Consider the following 18,873-nt stretch of genomic DNA (forward strand, 5'->3'; position numbering starts at 1 on the left):
CTTGAGGAAACGAGTCGATAAGAAGAGGAAGAGAACTATTCGATATCCTGACATCCCGTTTGTCATTCCCCTGTGGCCCATTGCGAAGGACTGCCAGTTCTTGTTCCTCCACATGTGCCACCATCAAGCAGCGATAGCGATGTTGAAAAAAAATTGAAATTTGTGGTAAGGACTACGGGACCAAACTGCTGTGGTCATCGGTCTCTAGGGTTACGCACTACTTAATCTAACTTACACTAAATTAGACAGCGATGGTGCTGAACTTGCACATAGAGCCGAAAAGTGTAGTCATATCCATCAGTGACACTGGCCCTACATTTACATCGCGATCTGGAGAACCATACAAAATCACAGCGTGTGAACTCAGTGATCTGATTCACGATTTAGACCTTCCAAAGCGTAAAGCCGGACTCTTAAACTAACACCTGTGTGCTTGGGTAAAGAAATGTTGACAAAGAATCTCTAGTGGAACCGAACACGTTTGTTCTCCCACCAATGTACATTAATTTTAGACTCATGGCGGCATTTGTTAAGCCTTTGCACGGCCATGAAGCAGCATTTCAGTATTCGTGTAAGATATTTCCAAGACTAGCACAGACAATATCACAAAGAGGATATTCGTTGGTCCATAGATACGCCAGCTGTTGGGGCATACACATTCTGAATCCACTCCAACTCCTGATCAGCTTTATGTGTGGCATTGTTCTCGTGATGTGACGACACTGTTCTTGGGAAACAGGAGAGACAGATGTTACAGGGACCTTGTGGACGAACTCATTCATGCTTGTAAGGTCATTGGCTGCAGCATGACCCTGGCGATGCACTACCTCTACTGCAATCTCGATTTTCCCGTAAAACCATGGTGCATTCAGTGATCACCGAGAGCTGTTGCATCATGATATGTCTCTCATAGAACAGCGGTACATAGGGCGATGGACTACAGCTACGTTGGTTGATTTCTGATGAATGCTACAGAGATATGCTCCGGACACCAACCACAAGAGGAAGGCAAAGAAACTACGTCACTAAACTATCTAATTGTAATTAATAAATACACTCTATTGATTATAGTAGCAATATATGTGTCAACTTATTTGTAACTCTAAGCTACGACAAAAGTTTCCTCGTGACGTTCGTATTAAGCGCATCGAAATCTATAAAGACCGTCTACTTCGGTTTCTGCCAAAGATCCGCTATGGGCTAGTAATATATTACGTTTTTATAGATACTTTTTAAAAACGGTCAATGACTTGAGCGAACGGGGTGACAGGTTAACTGCTCGCATTGGGCACTTTTGGTGAAACGTGGTCCTTGGTCACGTTTTCCTTGGTCACGTTTGAGAGAGATTTTGCAAAATGGCCGCATCTTTGGACAAGAAGAACGAACTCGATGAAGAAGATAAAGGTAATGTCAGTTACAGGCCAAGTGCTAAATCGGTCTTACCAGGGAACTTATAAAACTTGAGCTAACGTTTTGAGGGAGACGTTGACATTTACCTGTAGGACCAGTTAATCAGATTGGTAACATGGAAGAAACCGTTCGAAGAGATTTTACAAACCAACCGCCACCGATGGTTCAACGGTTTTAGCTGTCGACGAAATCACTTCTCAAAGGACGTTCTTAGAAAAAAATGGTTCAAATGGCTCTGAGCACTATGGGACTCAACATCTTAGGTCATAAGTCCTCTAGAACTTAGAACTACGTAAACCTAACTAACCTAAGGACACCACACACACCCATGCCCGAGGCAGGATTCGAACCTACGACCGTAGCAGTCCTGCGGTTCCGGACTGCAGCGCCAGAACCGCTAGACCACCGAGGCCGGCACGTTCTTAGAAAGATGTGTCGTGCGGCCTCAATTTTGATTAATGTGAGCGGATACTTTTCCACAAGAAATATCACGCAACGTTAATATGGCACCAGTCGTTTATTACTTTAATTCAACTAGCTTATCCGGTTAGAGGTACCGTGTGACGGACCGCGCGGCTGCTCCCGCCGGAGGTTCGAGTCCTCCTTCGGGCATGGGTGTGTGTGTTGTTCTTAGCATAATTAGTTTAAGGTAGTTTAAGTAGTGTGTAAGTCTAGGGAGTGATGACCTCAGCAGTTCGGTCCCTTAGAAATTCATCCACATTTGAACATGTTGAGCTTTTCCTGTACAGTCCGTAGAAAAACATCAATGAGCCATCAGCAATTTATTAATCTCAGGCGCAAAAAGACGGAACGAGGGGAGAGAAGAGGAGGAGAATGGGGTTACAACACAGTTTTGTAGATAAAACTATAATTAAGTTCTACGTTGTCATGCTAATATTCTGAAATTTTTCCACTACTCTCTTCAAATTGCTAACGAAGGCTTCAACAGCGTCTACAGTGTTCTAGCTGACAAGAATGACCTAATATTGAAGTCTGACATTGTATAGAAGGCAAGGCAGTCTTTTAAGTAATTTATTATATCAAAAATTTTAATTGAAAAGCTTTTTAATTTCTAGACCGCAAATTTCGTTGTACAATTAAAGTTTGGTTACTAGTTTCGGTTGCTTTCTACAACCATCTTCAGGTCTGTAAAGGGGTACAGGAAATGTATCCTAAGACATTTTTTACAATAAAGTAGGATATAGAACAATATACACTACTGGCCATTAAAATTGCTACACGAAGAAGAAATGCAGATGATAAACGGGTATTCATTGGAGAAATATATTATACTAGAACTGACATGTGATTACATTTTCACGCAATTTGCGTGCATAGATCCTGAGATATCAGTACCCAGAACAACCACCTCTGGCCGTAATAACGGTCTTGATACGCCTGGGCATTGAGACAAACAGAGCTTGAATGGCTTGTACAGGTACAGCTGTCCATGCAGCTTGAACACGATACCACAATCCACCAGGAGTAGGGACTGCCGTATTGTGACGAGCCTGTTGCTCGCCACCATTGACCAGACGTTTTCAATTGGTGAGATATCTGGAGATTGTGCTGGCCAGGGCAACAGTCGAACATTTTCTGTATCCAGAAAGGCCCGTACAGGACCTGCAACATGCGGTCGTTCATTATCCTGCTGAAATGTAGGGTTTCGTAGGGATCGAATGAAGGGTAGAGCCACGGGTCGTAACACATCTGAAATGTAACGTCCACTGTTCAAAGTGCCGTCAATGCGAACAAGAGGTGACCGAGACGTGTAACCAATGGCACCCCGTACCATCACGCCGGATGACGCGCCAGTATGGCGATGACGAATACAAGCTTTCAATGTGCGTTCACTGCGATGTCGCCAAACACGGATGCGACCATCATGATTCTGTAAACAGAACCTGGATTCATCCGAAAAAAAATGACTGTTGCCATTCGTGCACCCAGGTTCGTCGTTGAGTACACCATCGCAGGCGCTCCTGTCTGTGATGCAGCGTCAAGGGTAACCGCAGCCATGGTCTCCTAGCTGATAGTCCATGCGCGTGCAATCGTCGTCCAATTGTTCGTGCAGATAGTTGTTGTCTTGCAAACGTCCCCATCTGTTGACTCAGAGATCGAGACGTGGCTGCACGATCCGTTACAGCCATGCGGATAAGATGCCTGTCATCTCGACTGCTAGTGATACGAGGCCGTTGAGATCCAGCACGGAATTCCGTATTACTATCCTGAACCCACCGATTCCATATTCTGCTAACAGTAATTGGATCTCGACCAACGCGAGCAGCGGCGTCGCGATACGGTAAACCGCAATAGTAATAGGCTACAATCTGACCTTTATCAAAGTCGGAAACGTGATGGTACGCATTTCTCCTCCTTATAAGAGGCATCACAACAACGTTTCACCAGGCAACGCCGGTCAACTGCTGTTTGTGTATGAGAAATCGGTTGGAAACTTTCCTCATGTCAGCAAGTTGTAGGTGTAGCCACCGACGCCAACCTTGTGTGAATGCTCTGAAAAGCTAATCATTTGCATACCAAATCATCTTTTTTCTGTCGGTTAAATTTCGCGTCTGTAGCACGCCATCTGCGTGGTGTAGCAATTTTAATGGCCAGTAGTGTATTACAGCTAAGCGAACGTATAAGGAGGGCCAACTCCAATAGTAAAAGTGAACATATAACCAATCTATTTAACAGTGTTGTATAAGAAATATGTTAGTACTTGTAAGATGATCTACCGCTCAAAACGCAAAAGCCAGTTGAATATGCAATGAACAACATTATCATTAGCTACAGGCATGCAATGACATGCAATCGTATATAAGTGCCAACAACTTTAGGCTTCAGGGAAGCTGTAAACCTGCCAAAAATATTCCAGAGTAAAAGCCTTAATTTGAAAATTACAAAAGTAACAAGTGAATGCAATTAAAATTACGATACAGAAAAGCTGCCTGATATAGTTAGACGACAGAAGACATAAAATTATAGGGTGGCACTAAAAATATAAATAACACACAATAATATCGCAAGATTCATGTAATAGACGGAAAATGGGCACTTCCATTGGTAAAAATTGTACCAAATGCACATTATTTGCATTTGTACAGTGGATATTACTGTGGGAAAAGTATATGCCATGATAACAAGAACTGTCAGATATCTCTAGCTGTGAACATACGAATAAAACACTACGTAGTAATTTTCTAAATGAAGCTATGTGACGATTGGATATAAAATTAGAGGGAAATAACATACTATGACATACAAAGGAGTGACCCATCATGGCGTATAAAATTGTCATCCTTGTAAAATGTGCACAAGTTAAAGATTAAAAGTAAACTGCCACAAACCCGATAAGCCTTCCAAGACACGTCAAAACCTATTAAATTATCCAAGGGTTCCTGCTGGCCAACCGAAATCCCGGCAAGGCCGGCAGGTGACGTGGGAGGGCTTGCTTTTGCAAAGACTGACACAATAAATAACTAGTTGTGTTGTATGTGTGATATTTATACGGAAGAACGTAGTAATGATGAATAAAAATTAAGGTTGTGTTTAATTTACACCTAATGAAACACCACAAATGGACGACTGTAAAAAACAACCAGAGATCAAACCATCGTAAGTAAAATATAGGTATATATATATGAAAAATAAAAAATACAAATAGTCGTATAACTATAAATAGCAGGAATTACAGTCATTCCTCACACTAATCTTACACCGAATGATAGAAATATGTATCGCGATGAGAAGGAAACTGTGGTGACAGATGCCAACTCACGTGAAGCAGGATCGGTTCCCATATCAGACTCGATGTTTTTTTGTCATTTAACAGTAACGTATGATTTATCTGTTTCATATGGCACGTTACCAATTAACTATATGTCACAGATTCTCTCTTGATTTTAATTTCATTCTCTCCATGTTTTTGTAGTTTTTAAATTAGTTTTATGTAAGCACAAACTTTTTTAAGATTCTTCGCCGTTAACTTCTTTCGGCTGTTTTACAACATGGCTTTTTCTCCATGAAGCTTTTTACTACAATTTCCGAAAATGAGACGAAACAAAGATTCCTTGTCCTTAAGGAGGCACTAAAATCTTCACCAGCTCTAGCACCCAATGACGAGAGTGCTGAGACAGAACTTCACATGGATGCTTACAGTTTTGGAATAGGGGCTGTTCTGGTACAAATTCGGGAAGGTGCTGAAAAAGTGATAGATTCTGCTTATGAGTACTCTTTAACTCTGAGATGAACTACCCTACAACTTAGAAGGAGAGCCTTGCATTTTTTTGGGCCATCAACATGTTCTCACTGTCTGTATTTGGCAAACTATTCACTGTTGTGACAAATCACCTCTGCCAATGCTGCCTGGCAAACCTGAAGGAGCCATCAGGTCGACTGGGATGATGACCACTGCGGCTTCTAATCAAAATAGGTCCCTATTTTTTTGTGAAATCTTATGGGACTTAACTATTAAGGTCATTAGTCCCTAAGCTTACACACTACTTAACCTAAATTATCCTAAGCACAAACACACACACCCATGCCCGAGGAAGGACTCGAACCTCCTCCGGGACCAGCCGCACAGTCCATGACTACAGTGCCTTTAGACCGCTCGGCTAATCCCGTGCGGCTAGGTCCCTATGGAGTATAGTTTTAGTTGTGAAACAGAATCCTTGATTTTCTATCACAAAGATCACAAATTATAGTAAATGATGGAAAGTCATCAAGTAAAACAGAAATATGGGCTTGTGGTCCCCAAGAAAGTGTCATTGGCCATTTGCCGTTCCTAATCTATACAAATGATTTAGAAAACGGTCTGAACAGCCCCGTTAGACTGTTTGTAAGTAGTGATGTTGTTTCCCATCTAGTAACGTCATCAGAGGACCAAAACCATTTGCAAAATCTGTATGATGCAAAAAGCAGCAACTGATCCTAAATAATGAAGAGTGTGAAGTCATCCACATCAGTAATAAAAGGAATCAGCTAAATTTCGGTTTGTATAAATCACTCAAATGTAAGAGCTGTAATTTCGACTAAATGCTTATGGATTACAGTTACAAACAACTTAAATTATAATTATCACAAAATTATGTTGTGGGGAAGGCCAGCTAAGGGCTCTGTTTTAATGGCAGAAAACTTAGAAGCTGCGACAAATCTATTAACATATCTGAGTACATTACGCTTATCCATCTTCTGCTAGAGTACAGGATACTAACCAGATAGGATCGATGGAGTATGTAAAAAAAAGTTCAGTGAAGGGCAACTCATTTTGTACTATTATGAAATAGGGAAAAGTGTTATGGATATGATAAGCGAGTTCGAGGAACAATCATTAAAATGAAAGTGATTTTCGTTGCAGTGACATATTTTCACGACATTTCAATCACCAACTCACTCCTCCAAAGGTGAGAATATTGTGTTGATACTTATCGCCATTATAAAATAAGATAAATAAGTGTTCATTTTTCCCACACACAGTTCAGGAGTGGAACGATAGAGAAATAGTGTGAAATTGGTTTGATGAACCCTCTGCCAGGCACTTTAATGTGAATTGCAGAGTGGTCATTAGATGTGGATCTAGGTTGGCAGCCTTCTTGGTGCTATTCCCAGTTACCTGCCATATCCCTTTCCTGTCACATCACCTACAAAAATTGAAAATAAAAAAAATAATTAATTACTACATTGAACATGCCGTCTACACAAATTAGGTACCCTCAAGATACAACAGTCATACATCTGGCATGTTCTCATGGGGATCCGAACTACTCTCTGTCAGCTGATATCCCATTACCGCTTCTACCACTCCCACCGAAATGGTCATATCCCATTAATCCTCTTGTTCCACGCCTACTTTCTCTTTACTAAAGAATAGGCCAAAGTTCCTATATGGTTTTAATATATTTATGAAATGTTTTTAATTGGGATCAAAAGGTGATGTGGACAACAAAGGCTGTTATTTACTGTAATCAGTGCGAGCAGTTCATGTTAGGCTTTATCGTAATTCTTATTTATAACAATTGCAACAACAAGTGCACTGCCGTCAGATACAATGCATTTTATTTGAACCACGAGCCTTAGGCGTTTAAACCTCCTTTATCAGCTGGATTTGTGTGAACTAATACGTACGTGTGTTTTTCGGGGACTAAACTGAGCTAGACATTTTTTGTCTTATATGGGCGTTGCCGACCGTAGAGCCCTGTTTACATATCTCTATGTTTGAATAATCCGCAGCTCATGGTGTCGCGGTAGCGTTCTTGCATCCCGACCACGGGGTCCCGGGTTCGATTCCCGGCGGCGTCAGGGATTTTCACCTGCCCCGAGATGACTGGGTGGTCTTGTGTTGTCTTCATCATCATCATTCATTCTCATTACAGACGGAGAAAGGCAACGGCAAACCATCTCCATTAGGACCTTGCCTAGTGCGGCGGTGCGGGTCTACCAAATTGTTCCCCTACGCCCTGTCAAAAAGCATGGGCTTCATTTCCATTTCCATATTTGAATGGGCATGCTTATACAAGTTTCTTTGGCGCTTCAGTGTATGAGCCCAATGCTGCCAGCATGCGGGGGCCATGAATGACGGAAAGTGTGCCAGATGAGGAATACGTGACACCAATACGAGGTAACATATTGTGTCTGTTGCAGAAGATCGAGTGCTCGTAAGCGGTGGTCTAAGAGCCCAACTCCTAGTAGTGAAAGTAGCCGGCGGCAGTTGATGGCAATTGTGCGTCGTAGAACATTGCGAAATCGAGTCTTGAGCATCGGATAGTATCAGCTACATGAAAATTATCAGTGCTGTCCGCAGGAAGGCCCGCACCTATAGCCATGTCGCTCGATTTTAGGACGTTACGGCAGCTACTAGAAGCTTCACCGCAGGTGGTAACCCATGTCAGTGATTCCCTGACCTCACCATCGCTATGAAGAACGACTACGAGATCGTCAGCATAAGCAGTGCAGCTGAATACATGGCCACCGAGAGACATCCCGGAATGGCGCTGACGGAGGCCGCAGAGCAACGGTTCAATGGCGTAAGCGTAGAACAGGGCAGACATCGGGCAACCTTGCCACCCCGAACGACGGATAGAGATGAAAGACGGCCACTGTACAGTACACAGGACGAAGCTCCACGAAGGATACGCATTACGACGTCGACGGTAGCATCAGGGTATACCATACTGCGGAGTACCCCTTCCAGGTAGTCGTGATCGATACGATCTAATGCCTAACTGAAATCAAGAGCTGCCAAAAGACCAGGCAACGACGAACATGAGCAAGAGCGATTTACGGGTAGCAGCAGAGGGCAGTGCGGATATTATTGGCACTTCCCAAAGACGTCTGATCAGTGGAAATCACGTACCGAGCCATTCGTTTAAGCCGCGCAGCCAACAGTCGGTTAAAGATTGTGTTGCTAAAATTTTAAAAAGCATTCTGTAATTGGAGTACAGCGATGGGTATAAAATGCTAGAAATCAAATGAAAACAGTCTAGATCGCGTTTTCAGATACTTTAGTTTTTAGAAACCGGTTTCGGCCCTTTCTTCAGATCATCTTCAGGCTTTTAACCGCCGTTATGGCTGCTGGTAGCGGCAGACGGAGCGAAATCCTTAGAAGTAAGGTTGCCACTGACAAATTTCCGTCCACACTGGCGCCAGTGGGTGACGAAAAGTCTGAAAAACTCCAGTGGGAGGTCGTCAGGGCCAGGTGAACTGTTCGTAGAAGCCGACTGGAAACATTGTGGACTTCGCCCTCATTAGCAACCACATCCATCGTTGCATCCCCAGGACACGACCGAAGGAGACTCTGGAGACCGTCGTAATATTAGCAGGATGATGTAGTATTGGAGAGTAAAGCATAACGTAATCTGCATGGAGGGTAGACCCTATATCACGTAGGATATCAAGACGCGAATTCCTTACAGACGAATGGAAAAACTGGTAGAAGCGGACCTCGGGGAAGATCAGTTTGGATTCCGTTGAAATGTTGGAATACGTAAGGCAATACTAACCTTACGACTTATCTTAGAAGAAAGATTAAGAAAAGGCAAACCTACGTTTCTAGCATTTGTAGACTTAGAGAAAGCTTTTGACAACGTTAACTGGAATACTCTCTTTCAAATTCTGAAGGTGGCAGGGGTAAAATACAGGAAGCGAAAGGCTATTTACAATTTGTACAGAAACCAGATGGCAGTTATAAGAGTCGAGGGGCATGAAAGGGAAGCAGTGGTTGGGAAAGGAGTGAGACAGGGTTGTAGCCTCTCCCCGATGTTATTCAATCTGTATACTGAGCAAGCAGTAAAGGAAACAAAAGAAAAATTCGGAGTAGGTATTAAAATTCATGGAGAAGAAGTAAAAACTTTGAGGTTCACCGATGACATTGTAATTCTGTCAGAGACAGCAAAGGACTTGGAAGAGCAGTTGAACGGAATGGACAGTGTCTTGAAAGGAGGATATAAGATAAACATCAACAAAAGCAAAACGAGGATAATGGAATGTAGTCAAATTAAATCGGGTGATGCTGAGGGGATTAGATTAGGAAATGAGACACTTAAAGTAGTAAAGGAGTTTTGCTATTTAGGGAGTAAAATAACTGATGATGGTCGAAGTAGAGAGGATATAAAATGTAGACTGACAATGGCAAGGAAATCGTTTCTGAAGAAGAGAAATTTGTTAACATCGAGTATAGATTTAAGTGTCAGGAAGTCGTTTCTGAAAGTATTTGTATGGAGTGTAGCCATGTATGGAAGTGAAACATGGACGATAACCAGTTTGGACAAGAAGAGAATAGAAGCTTTTGAAATGTGGTGCTACAGAAGAATGCTGAAGATAAGGTGGGTAGATCACGTAACTAATGAGGAGGTATTGAATAGGATTGGGGAGAAGAGAAGTTTGTGGCACAACTTGACTAGAAGAAGGGATCGGTTGGTAGGACATCAAGGGATCACAAATTTAGCATTGGAGGGCAGCGTGGAGGGTAAAAATCGTAGGGGGAGACCAAGAGATGAATACACTAAGCAGATTCAGAAGGATGTTGGTTGCAGTAGGTACTGGGAGATGAAGAAGCTTGCACAGGATAGAGTAGCATGGAGAGTTGCATCAAACCAGTCTCAGGACTGAAGACCACAACAACAACAACATCAAGACGCCGCCTATCATTGGTCATAAGAAGATCAACGAAGTTCCTCCTGCGGTGGAGCCGTTCCGCTGTCACATGACATATATATGGACGCTCCTGCACTAACCTGTCGTGTGTGTCCACCCTGACCACAGCGCCTTCAAGGTGAAGCGAGAGAGGAATGTGAGCCGTGCCTTAGCCATCGCCTGGCGCTCTGGTGAATAAGTCATCACAGTACATTCCTGGAGAACGGTGAAATAGAATCTCTGGGTTCGTCGCCGCCACGCTGCAACATTGCTTCTGGGACCAATAACGGCCTTGCGGAGGACAGGCTTTGCGCAGAGCACCCACCATGACAGACCAGACTGATAGGCATCATGGCGTCGACGACAAGCTGTCCACCTGGTCTCGATGAGCTACCGGGAGTTGAGTGAAGTAGGATGTATCGTGTTCAGTTTCCATGGTCCACAGCAGCGCCACACCTTTGGCGACAAAGATTGATGACACAGATATATGCGTCACAGTCAGAGAGCGCAATGGGCTAGATTTCAGCAGCCTGCACCCCACTGACAAAATCAAATGGCTCTGAGCACTATGGGACTCAACTGCTGAGGTCATTAGTCCCCTAGAACTTAGAACTAGTTAAACCTAACTAACCTAAGGACATCACAAACATCCATGCCCGAGGCAGGATTCGAACCTGCGACCGTAGCGGAATTGCGGTTCCAGACTGCAGCGCCTTTAACCGCATGGCCACTTCGGCCGGCCCCATTGACAAAATCGTGAGAAATGTACACATGATCGAGGCTGCTGGTAGAACGGCTAATGAAATGCACAATCCTCCGGATGACCGCGCACGGAGACTGACGTGGAAGTTGGTCGTTGAGTGCCAGGGTGCAGCTGAAATGGTCACCCGCGATCAGTACATACTGTCGACATAGACTGTCTCTGAGAAGGAGGTGGAAAGTTCAGAGCGGCCACCGGAAACAGAGGGTGTTTAGACATTGATAATCCCGACGCCACTAAATCTCTGGCATCAGTGAGATAGAGAAATGCATCAGTGAAGATACCGTGACTTAGGAGGATCGCCACTCCACAACCAGTAGGGGAAGAATGGGAGACATGTGCTGTGAAGCCATGGGGAGCACAGAAAGTTGCAACATGCACCTCCTGAAGGAGAGCAACGTCAATGCGGCATACAGCATCTCATGGAGTAAAGCTAGTTCGTGGCGTGCGCGAATGGCGTTGACATTGACCGTGGCTATGCGATAAGTGTGGAAAGCTGCCACCGCCACGAGGACGGACGATTCAGACACGGGAGAAACACGAGAAACTTCTTGTTAGGCCAGTGTGCAAGGACACATCATTGTGACGGGGAGAGGACGGACCCCACCACGTCCAGTGCTCTGTCCATCCTCAGCATCGATGTCATCCGTCCAGGAGATAGGCGTACGGCAAGGCCATTTCATTGGAACAGTATTAAAGGTGCGCCCACAAGTAGCGTCATACAGATAAAGGGAGGCAATCACATTGGGTCGGTGTCCGGATGTGGACGCTGACTGGAGATGGAGGCGGGGAAGGACGTCGTGTTGTTAAGTGGCGTCGGCCGCTGTGGCCGATCGGTTCTAGGTGCTTCAGTCTGGATCCGCGCGACCGCTACGATCGCAGGTTCGAATCCTGCCTCGGGCATGGATGTGTGTGATGTCCTTAGGTTAGTTAGGTTTAAGTAGTTCTAAGTTCTAGGGGACTGATGACCTCAGATGTTAAGACCCATAGTGCTCAGAGCCATTTTTTTTTTTTTTTTTTTTTTGTTAGGTGGCAGGGCATCAGAGGACAGAGCATCATCAGTAGCAGGGTTGTCACCCCATGACCATATCCAATGGAGGGAGTCATCAGAAGGGGTACGACATTGTCTCTTCCGTTTCCTCGGCGACCGTTGCTTCCTAACGTCATGTCATCTGAAGGGTTGCGGCAATGTCTCTTCCATTTTGTCGGCGACCGTTTCTTCCTCACATGCGGCTATCGTGGTGGATGGTGAGCGGCTATCGTCCGATATTTGGCCAGACGGCAGTAAAGCGGAAGTCGATACAGCCCTAAGATGAACAACCATGGGGTCGGGACAGACAGCTTATGCCCGCTGGCGGTCATCGTTCATTTGTACTGCCTCCGGCTGCAGTTTAGGACAGGCTAAACGTCCATCGCGTCGTCGAGAGGAGTCGACGCCAATAGCGACGGATTCAGAAGGCAGCACCGCCGCTTGCGCGTAACATAGAGGTAACACAGTGGGCGCCGCAGGAAGAGCGACGTCTTCGATCGGCGTCTGAACCAGTTTACGACGGAGACATTCAGAGCGGACATGGTCTTATCGGCCACAACCTGAAAAAGTGCGCGACTGGCCATCGTACTTGACGACATCCCAGCGGCCGGCAATAACCAAGTAGGAAGGCACGTGTTTCTGCTCAGTTTTTATCTGACGGATACCATTAAGGACACGGTATATTTCGAACGTCTTCCCTGGTTTAGCAACGTGACTGACGACGTTGCTCTAAAGGTCTAAATGTGACCACCAGAACGCCCGACAATACTTTAAAAGAGGAGTTGGAAACCCCTCAAATTTCGGACTCCAAAACAAGCGTGATCAACCGCGACAGTGCATATATGTCTGTCATATATGTATCTGAACTTGAGATCGTTAGCATGGCGCCGGAGAGCGTGGGCGCACAGCTCGTTATTCGCCAGCTTTATGTACACAGTAATACTGAGGAGAGAAAAATAAATTCCGCAACATCTGGGGCGACGGATGTATTTAATCCCGTATAAAACGTTGTTCTTCATACGCCTTCGGTTGTTCGTGAGCTAAAGGAAAAGTTAATTTAATTATGGCTTGGTGGCAATATTTTACAGACACAATCTGTAATTCACGAGAGTGCTTTCCTGTAACGTATACTACTAGAAGTGGTCTCTGGAACCCCAATGTTTAAACTGACACTTAGGGGAAAATCATTTGCAATTTTTCCTTTAAGTTTATTGAATTTTATAGTTATTTCAGTGTTGTTTAAACCCTGCAAGTTGATTTTATTGCATTAAATAAGGCCTGCAGTATTTTACTTTTTATCACGCAAATTCACACGCTTTCACGCAACTTTTATACGGTACGCATAAACAAACTGTCACTGAACCGAATTCTGCTTTCTGAAAAGTTACAGCCTCTCTATAGCTGGCAAAGTTTCACATAAAACTACATTCTAGGGTTTAAAAGTGCGCGTAAAAGTTGGAGTAGATAGGGCGGAAGGAAAGTTTGCAAAACTGAAATTCAGTTTTGGGATCTACTTTTCCCTTACCTCCACTTAGAAAATATTTGATGTTAACTAAGTATTTTATTGAAGAAACAGGAAGGTATCTAACAGTATTGTCCTGAAGTTATTCTTTTGAATGATGCTCTTGTTCGCCAGCAGAACTGTGATCACTAGCCATTCTAAAATCGTTGTCTTACTTATTGATCTACACCACTGATGTGTTCCTATATTTACCGACCGCCAACTTCATCAAAATTAATATATTCCTGCGAACACATTTTCTACAACACTGGCCGGCCGGAGTGGCCGGGCGGTTCTAGGCGCTTCAGCCTGGATCTTTTAAGGTGGGGGAGAGCGGGGAGGGTTCACTTTTCATTGAGGGAGACGAAGGCACAAATACGAAAAGCAGTATAGATATTCAGAGTGAAGAACCATGCACAGCAAAGCAATTGAACCAGTCTTCGGAAAATATTAGTCTCCTATAGTTGACTGAAGAAACAGTGTTGTTAAATTAGAAACCGGGACAGTTGCTTTCCAGAAGCATTGGTAGAAAAATACTGAATATTGGGAAATGTGCACTGCACTATAAAATCCGATTCAGACCTTAATATCTTAAGTCATAGGCGGAAACAGGTTTCTGATATTCCATTTTAGTCTTCCAGACGTTGCGTTGTCTGTAAAGACTGCAAGTGTGAGGGAAGAGATTGCTGGCGCAGAGTTCTTTGTGACCTAATACAGGTCAAAGGATTTCCTATTCAGCAACGTCAGACTTTACTTTGTTTCTCTCAAAGAAACGCTCTGTAAATCACTGCCAGAGCCGGTAAGTAAGATGGTTTCTGTTCTGCACTGCTGTTTAAAGACATTTTCAAAATGTACCATGTGAGTTTTTCATAAGCTGATCTTTCAGTGCCCTTGTGATATGTTGCAAAGAAACTGGTATTATGCAATTTATGCAACCTCGATGTAGCAGCCATCTAACTCACGAGATCAGGGAGTTATGTGCGCCTAGGTGTCTATTGCATGCCTCGTACGCACCTTACGACAGCTCACGACGTGTTATATACTCCTCGGGTTGGGTGCCGCCTACGTAAAATGTGGGAGACTGCCGTAACAATGTAACTGCAACGTACATGAGAGAGCGAGAGAACGATAACCGGAGGGGGAGAATGGAAAAAGGAAAACCCAGCGTTAGTGGGTACCAGATAAGGCACGTTTGCACCACGACGGCGTGAGTAATTTATTGTGGACTGCGTCTCTGTGCAAGCTGGAGAACACGGTCTGTTCTGCGTGGCAAAGCACGGCAAGTGTTTTTAATTTCCGCCGCCGGAAACGTCACGGCTGGCTTCCGCTGCGGTCTTTGGTGACGTCGGCGGCGACTGCGGCAGACACGGTTTTTGTCGCCTCACCAGGTCACGGAACAACGGCAGTTGGCTTAAGTCGGATTTTGGGTCGCAACCTAGGTCGTAACGCTACTATTCCCATTTAATACGACCTTTTATTTCTTTTCAATCGTGTCAATAAAACGCTGATCACCGTACTTTTTTCATGTAGTAACCGGCTTCTGCGAATTCAAGTAATGTTCATCCTGCCAAACAGAAACGTGGAACACTAGTAACACATTCACTGTGTTTCAAGTCCGACGGAAGCACTGTGTTCGGTTGAACCGAGAAGTTACTTTCAAAACCTTTTCTTAAGAATTTACTTTATTTACTAGCGATTCATCAAGAACATTAACACATTTAATCACACTTTGTGAACGTGGAAGTAGTTTCCAGTGGGTAACTGATGAAAACAAATCAAATTTCTTTCAACAAATGGAAATTTTATTCCTAAAACACCTTTTTTTTAAAAAACAGATTTAAGATTAAAATCAGAAAGCACCCTCTAAATACACTCCTGGAAATGGAAAAAAGAACACATTGACACCGGTGTGTCAGACCCACCATACGTGCTCCGGACACTGCGAGAGGGCTGTACAAGCAATGATCACACGCACGGCACAGCGGACACACCAGGAACCGCGGTGTTGGCCGTCGAATGGCGCTAGCTGCGCAGCATTTGTGCACCGCCGCCGTCAGTGTCAGCCAGTTTGCCGTGGCATACGGAGCTCCATCGCAGTCTTTAACACTGGTAGCATGCCGCGACAGCGTGGACGTGAACCGTATGTGCATTTGACGGACTTTGAGCGAGGGCGTATAGTGGGCATGCGGGAGGCCGGGTGGACGTACCGCCGAATTGCTCAACACGTGGGGCGTGAGGTCTCCACAGTACATCGATGTTGTCGCCAGTGGTCGGCGGAAGGTGCACGTGCCCGTCGACCTGGGACCGAACCGCAGCGACGCACGGATGCACGCCAAGACCGTATGATCCTACGCAGTGCCGTAGGGGACCGCACCGCCACTTCCCAGCAAATTAGGGACACTGTTGCTCCTGGGGCATCGGCGAGGACCATTCGCAACAGTCTCCATGAAGCTGGGCTACGGTCCCGCACACCGTTAGGCCGTCTTCCGCTCACGCCCCAACATCGTGCAGCCCGCCTCCAGTGGTGTCGCGACAGGCGTGAATGGAGGGACGAATGGAGACGTGTCGTCTTCAGCGATGAGAGTCGCTTCTGCCTTGGTGCCAATGATGGTCGTATGCGTGTTTGGCGCCGTGCAGGTGAGCGCCACAATCAGGACTACATACGACCGAGGCACACAGGGCCAACACCCGGCACACTGGCCGTACACCACTGGTGATCGTCGAGGGGACACTGAATAGTGCACGGTACATCCAAACCGTCATCGAACCCATCGTTCTACCATTCCTAGACCGGCAAGGGAACTTGCTGTTCCAACAGGACAATGCACGTCCGCATGTATCCCGTGCCACCCAACGTGCTCTAGAAGGTGTAAGTCAACTACCCTGGCCAGCAAGATCTCCGGATCTGTCCCCCATTGGGCATGTTTGGGACTGGATGAAGCGTCGTCTCACGCGGTCTGCACGTCCAGCACGAACGCTGGTCCAACTGAGGCGCCAGGTGGAAATGGCATGGCAAGCCGTTCCACAGGACTACATCCAGCATCTCTACGATCGTCTCCATGGGAGAATAGCAGCCTGCATTGCTGCGAAAGGTGGATATACACTGTACTAGTGCCGACATTGTGCATGCTCTGTTGCCTGTGTCTGTGTGCCTGTGGTTCTGTCAGTGTGATCATGTGATGTATCTGACCCCAGGAATGTGACAATAAAGTTTCCCCTTCCTGGGACAATGAATTCACGGTGTTCTTATTTCAATTTCCAGGAGTGTATAACTTACAATTTATTTAGAGGCAGAAAGAACAAATTTTTGACTGTATGAGCTTTCGGGCTGAGAACTTTGCCGCTCCCTTTTGACACGGCCGTAGTCACAACCGCCCACAACAACCTCTGAAAGACTACACGGGTGCAAATGTGCAACACACCAGATTGCTTTAAACTAAAAATTCTAACAACTCGCACAAGAACATAAACTATGCACCCCGTAGGAGGGATGGAAATGGTACAAAACACTAACATTAAAAGATTAACTTGCCACCGAAGGTGCAACTTGATTTTTTAAAAAGGGTCTTACAGTGGAAGGATGGCAACTTTACATACTAAAATGACCATTGAAATAAAAACCCATGAAATGCAGTCTTACATAAAATAAACAAGGTTGGCCAAACATGCTCTATATTACACATATACCACCTCTCAGCCGGCCTTGGTGGCCGAGCGGTTCTAGGCGCTTCAGTCTGGAACCGCGCGATCGCTACGGTCGCAGGTTCGAATCTTGCCTTGGGCATGGATGTGTGTGATGTCCTTAGGTTAGTTAGGTTTAAGTAGTTCTGTTCTAGGGGACTGATGACCTCAGATGTTAAGTCCCATAGTGCTCAGAGCCATTTGAACCATTTGAACCGCCTCTTAAGATGATAGGCGTGATAAAAATACATTTCAGGAATTCGGCCCTTACACTTCAAGCAATAAAGTCGTTAACACCGAAACCGACAAACATGACAGAGGCAGCTATTAACGTACGGCAGACTGACAGGCAGATAGACAGACACTAACTGCCTAACAAATGTTGACGAGAGACAGACGAGCAAACTGGGGAAGAGAGACTGACCAAGAAAACAAGTAGAATTTAAAAAGTAAATGAAACAACATATCACAAATCACTCAACTACTAATAAACTGCGATGTCTGGCGAAGAGCTGGCGCAGCACGCCCAAAGCGCTCTCCCGAACCATCCGCTGCCAGCTGCTTCAACGGACGCATGAAGGCGCGCCGATCTCCCGTCTCACGGTGTCGCAGTTCGCACCGGCCAGACCGATGTCATGGGTTGACTCCTGTTGCTCTCGTGTGGGCCGCGAAGCCACTACCCCTCGCTATATGGCGCGGCCCACTGGACTGACGTGGTGACCTCATATGCGCCGACGCTCAAGACGGACAAGTCATCTTATGTCTCAGTGCGCGACCGACCAACCGATCGATCCAACCGTCAATGACCATTGCCTGAACAAACTCGAGCAGACTGGCGGCGTAACACATACTAGCACTCCGGACGACGGACAGACACTGACTGCCCCACACTGAGCCGGCTGACCAACTAATCGACTGGCGAGGTTTTTTTTCTTTTTTTTTTCTTTATTGTATTTCAATTCCGCATCGGGGCGGGCTGGCAGCAGCATATGCGCTGCTCTTCAGCCGAAAGACATAGAACAAACAATAGAAGACATTTAAAAATAACAAAGGAGAGAATATGGTGAACATAGATATAAAAAAAGGGGGAACATTATGGAAGGCATTAGACAAAAAACGGGGTGACTGTAAAATGGAGATAAGAAACTGTTTAAAAGTATCACACACAAAAAGCGACACACTGCGACAATTAAAAGAACACAAGGCACAGTATGACTGGAGCATAAAAGGTATCGACAGATGGCGTAGCACATAACAAACACTGACGGCGAACCTCAAGGCAGTACACAATTAAATCACACCTTTTGACGCACAGGAGAAACAGCACTAAACACAACACTGATGTGGCACATTGAC

The sequence above is a fragment of the Schistocerca serialis genome, chromosome 8 (genome assembly GCF_023864345.2).
Source record: "Schistocerca serialis cubense isolate TAMUIC-IGC-003099 chromosome 8, iqSchSeri2.2, whole genome shotgun sequence".
Taxonomy (NCBI): domain Eukaryota; kingdom Metazoa; phylum Arthropoda; class Insecta; order Orthoptera; family Acrididae; genus Schistocerca; species Schistocerca serialis.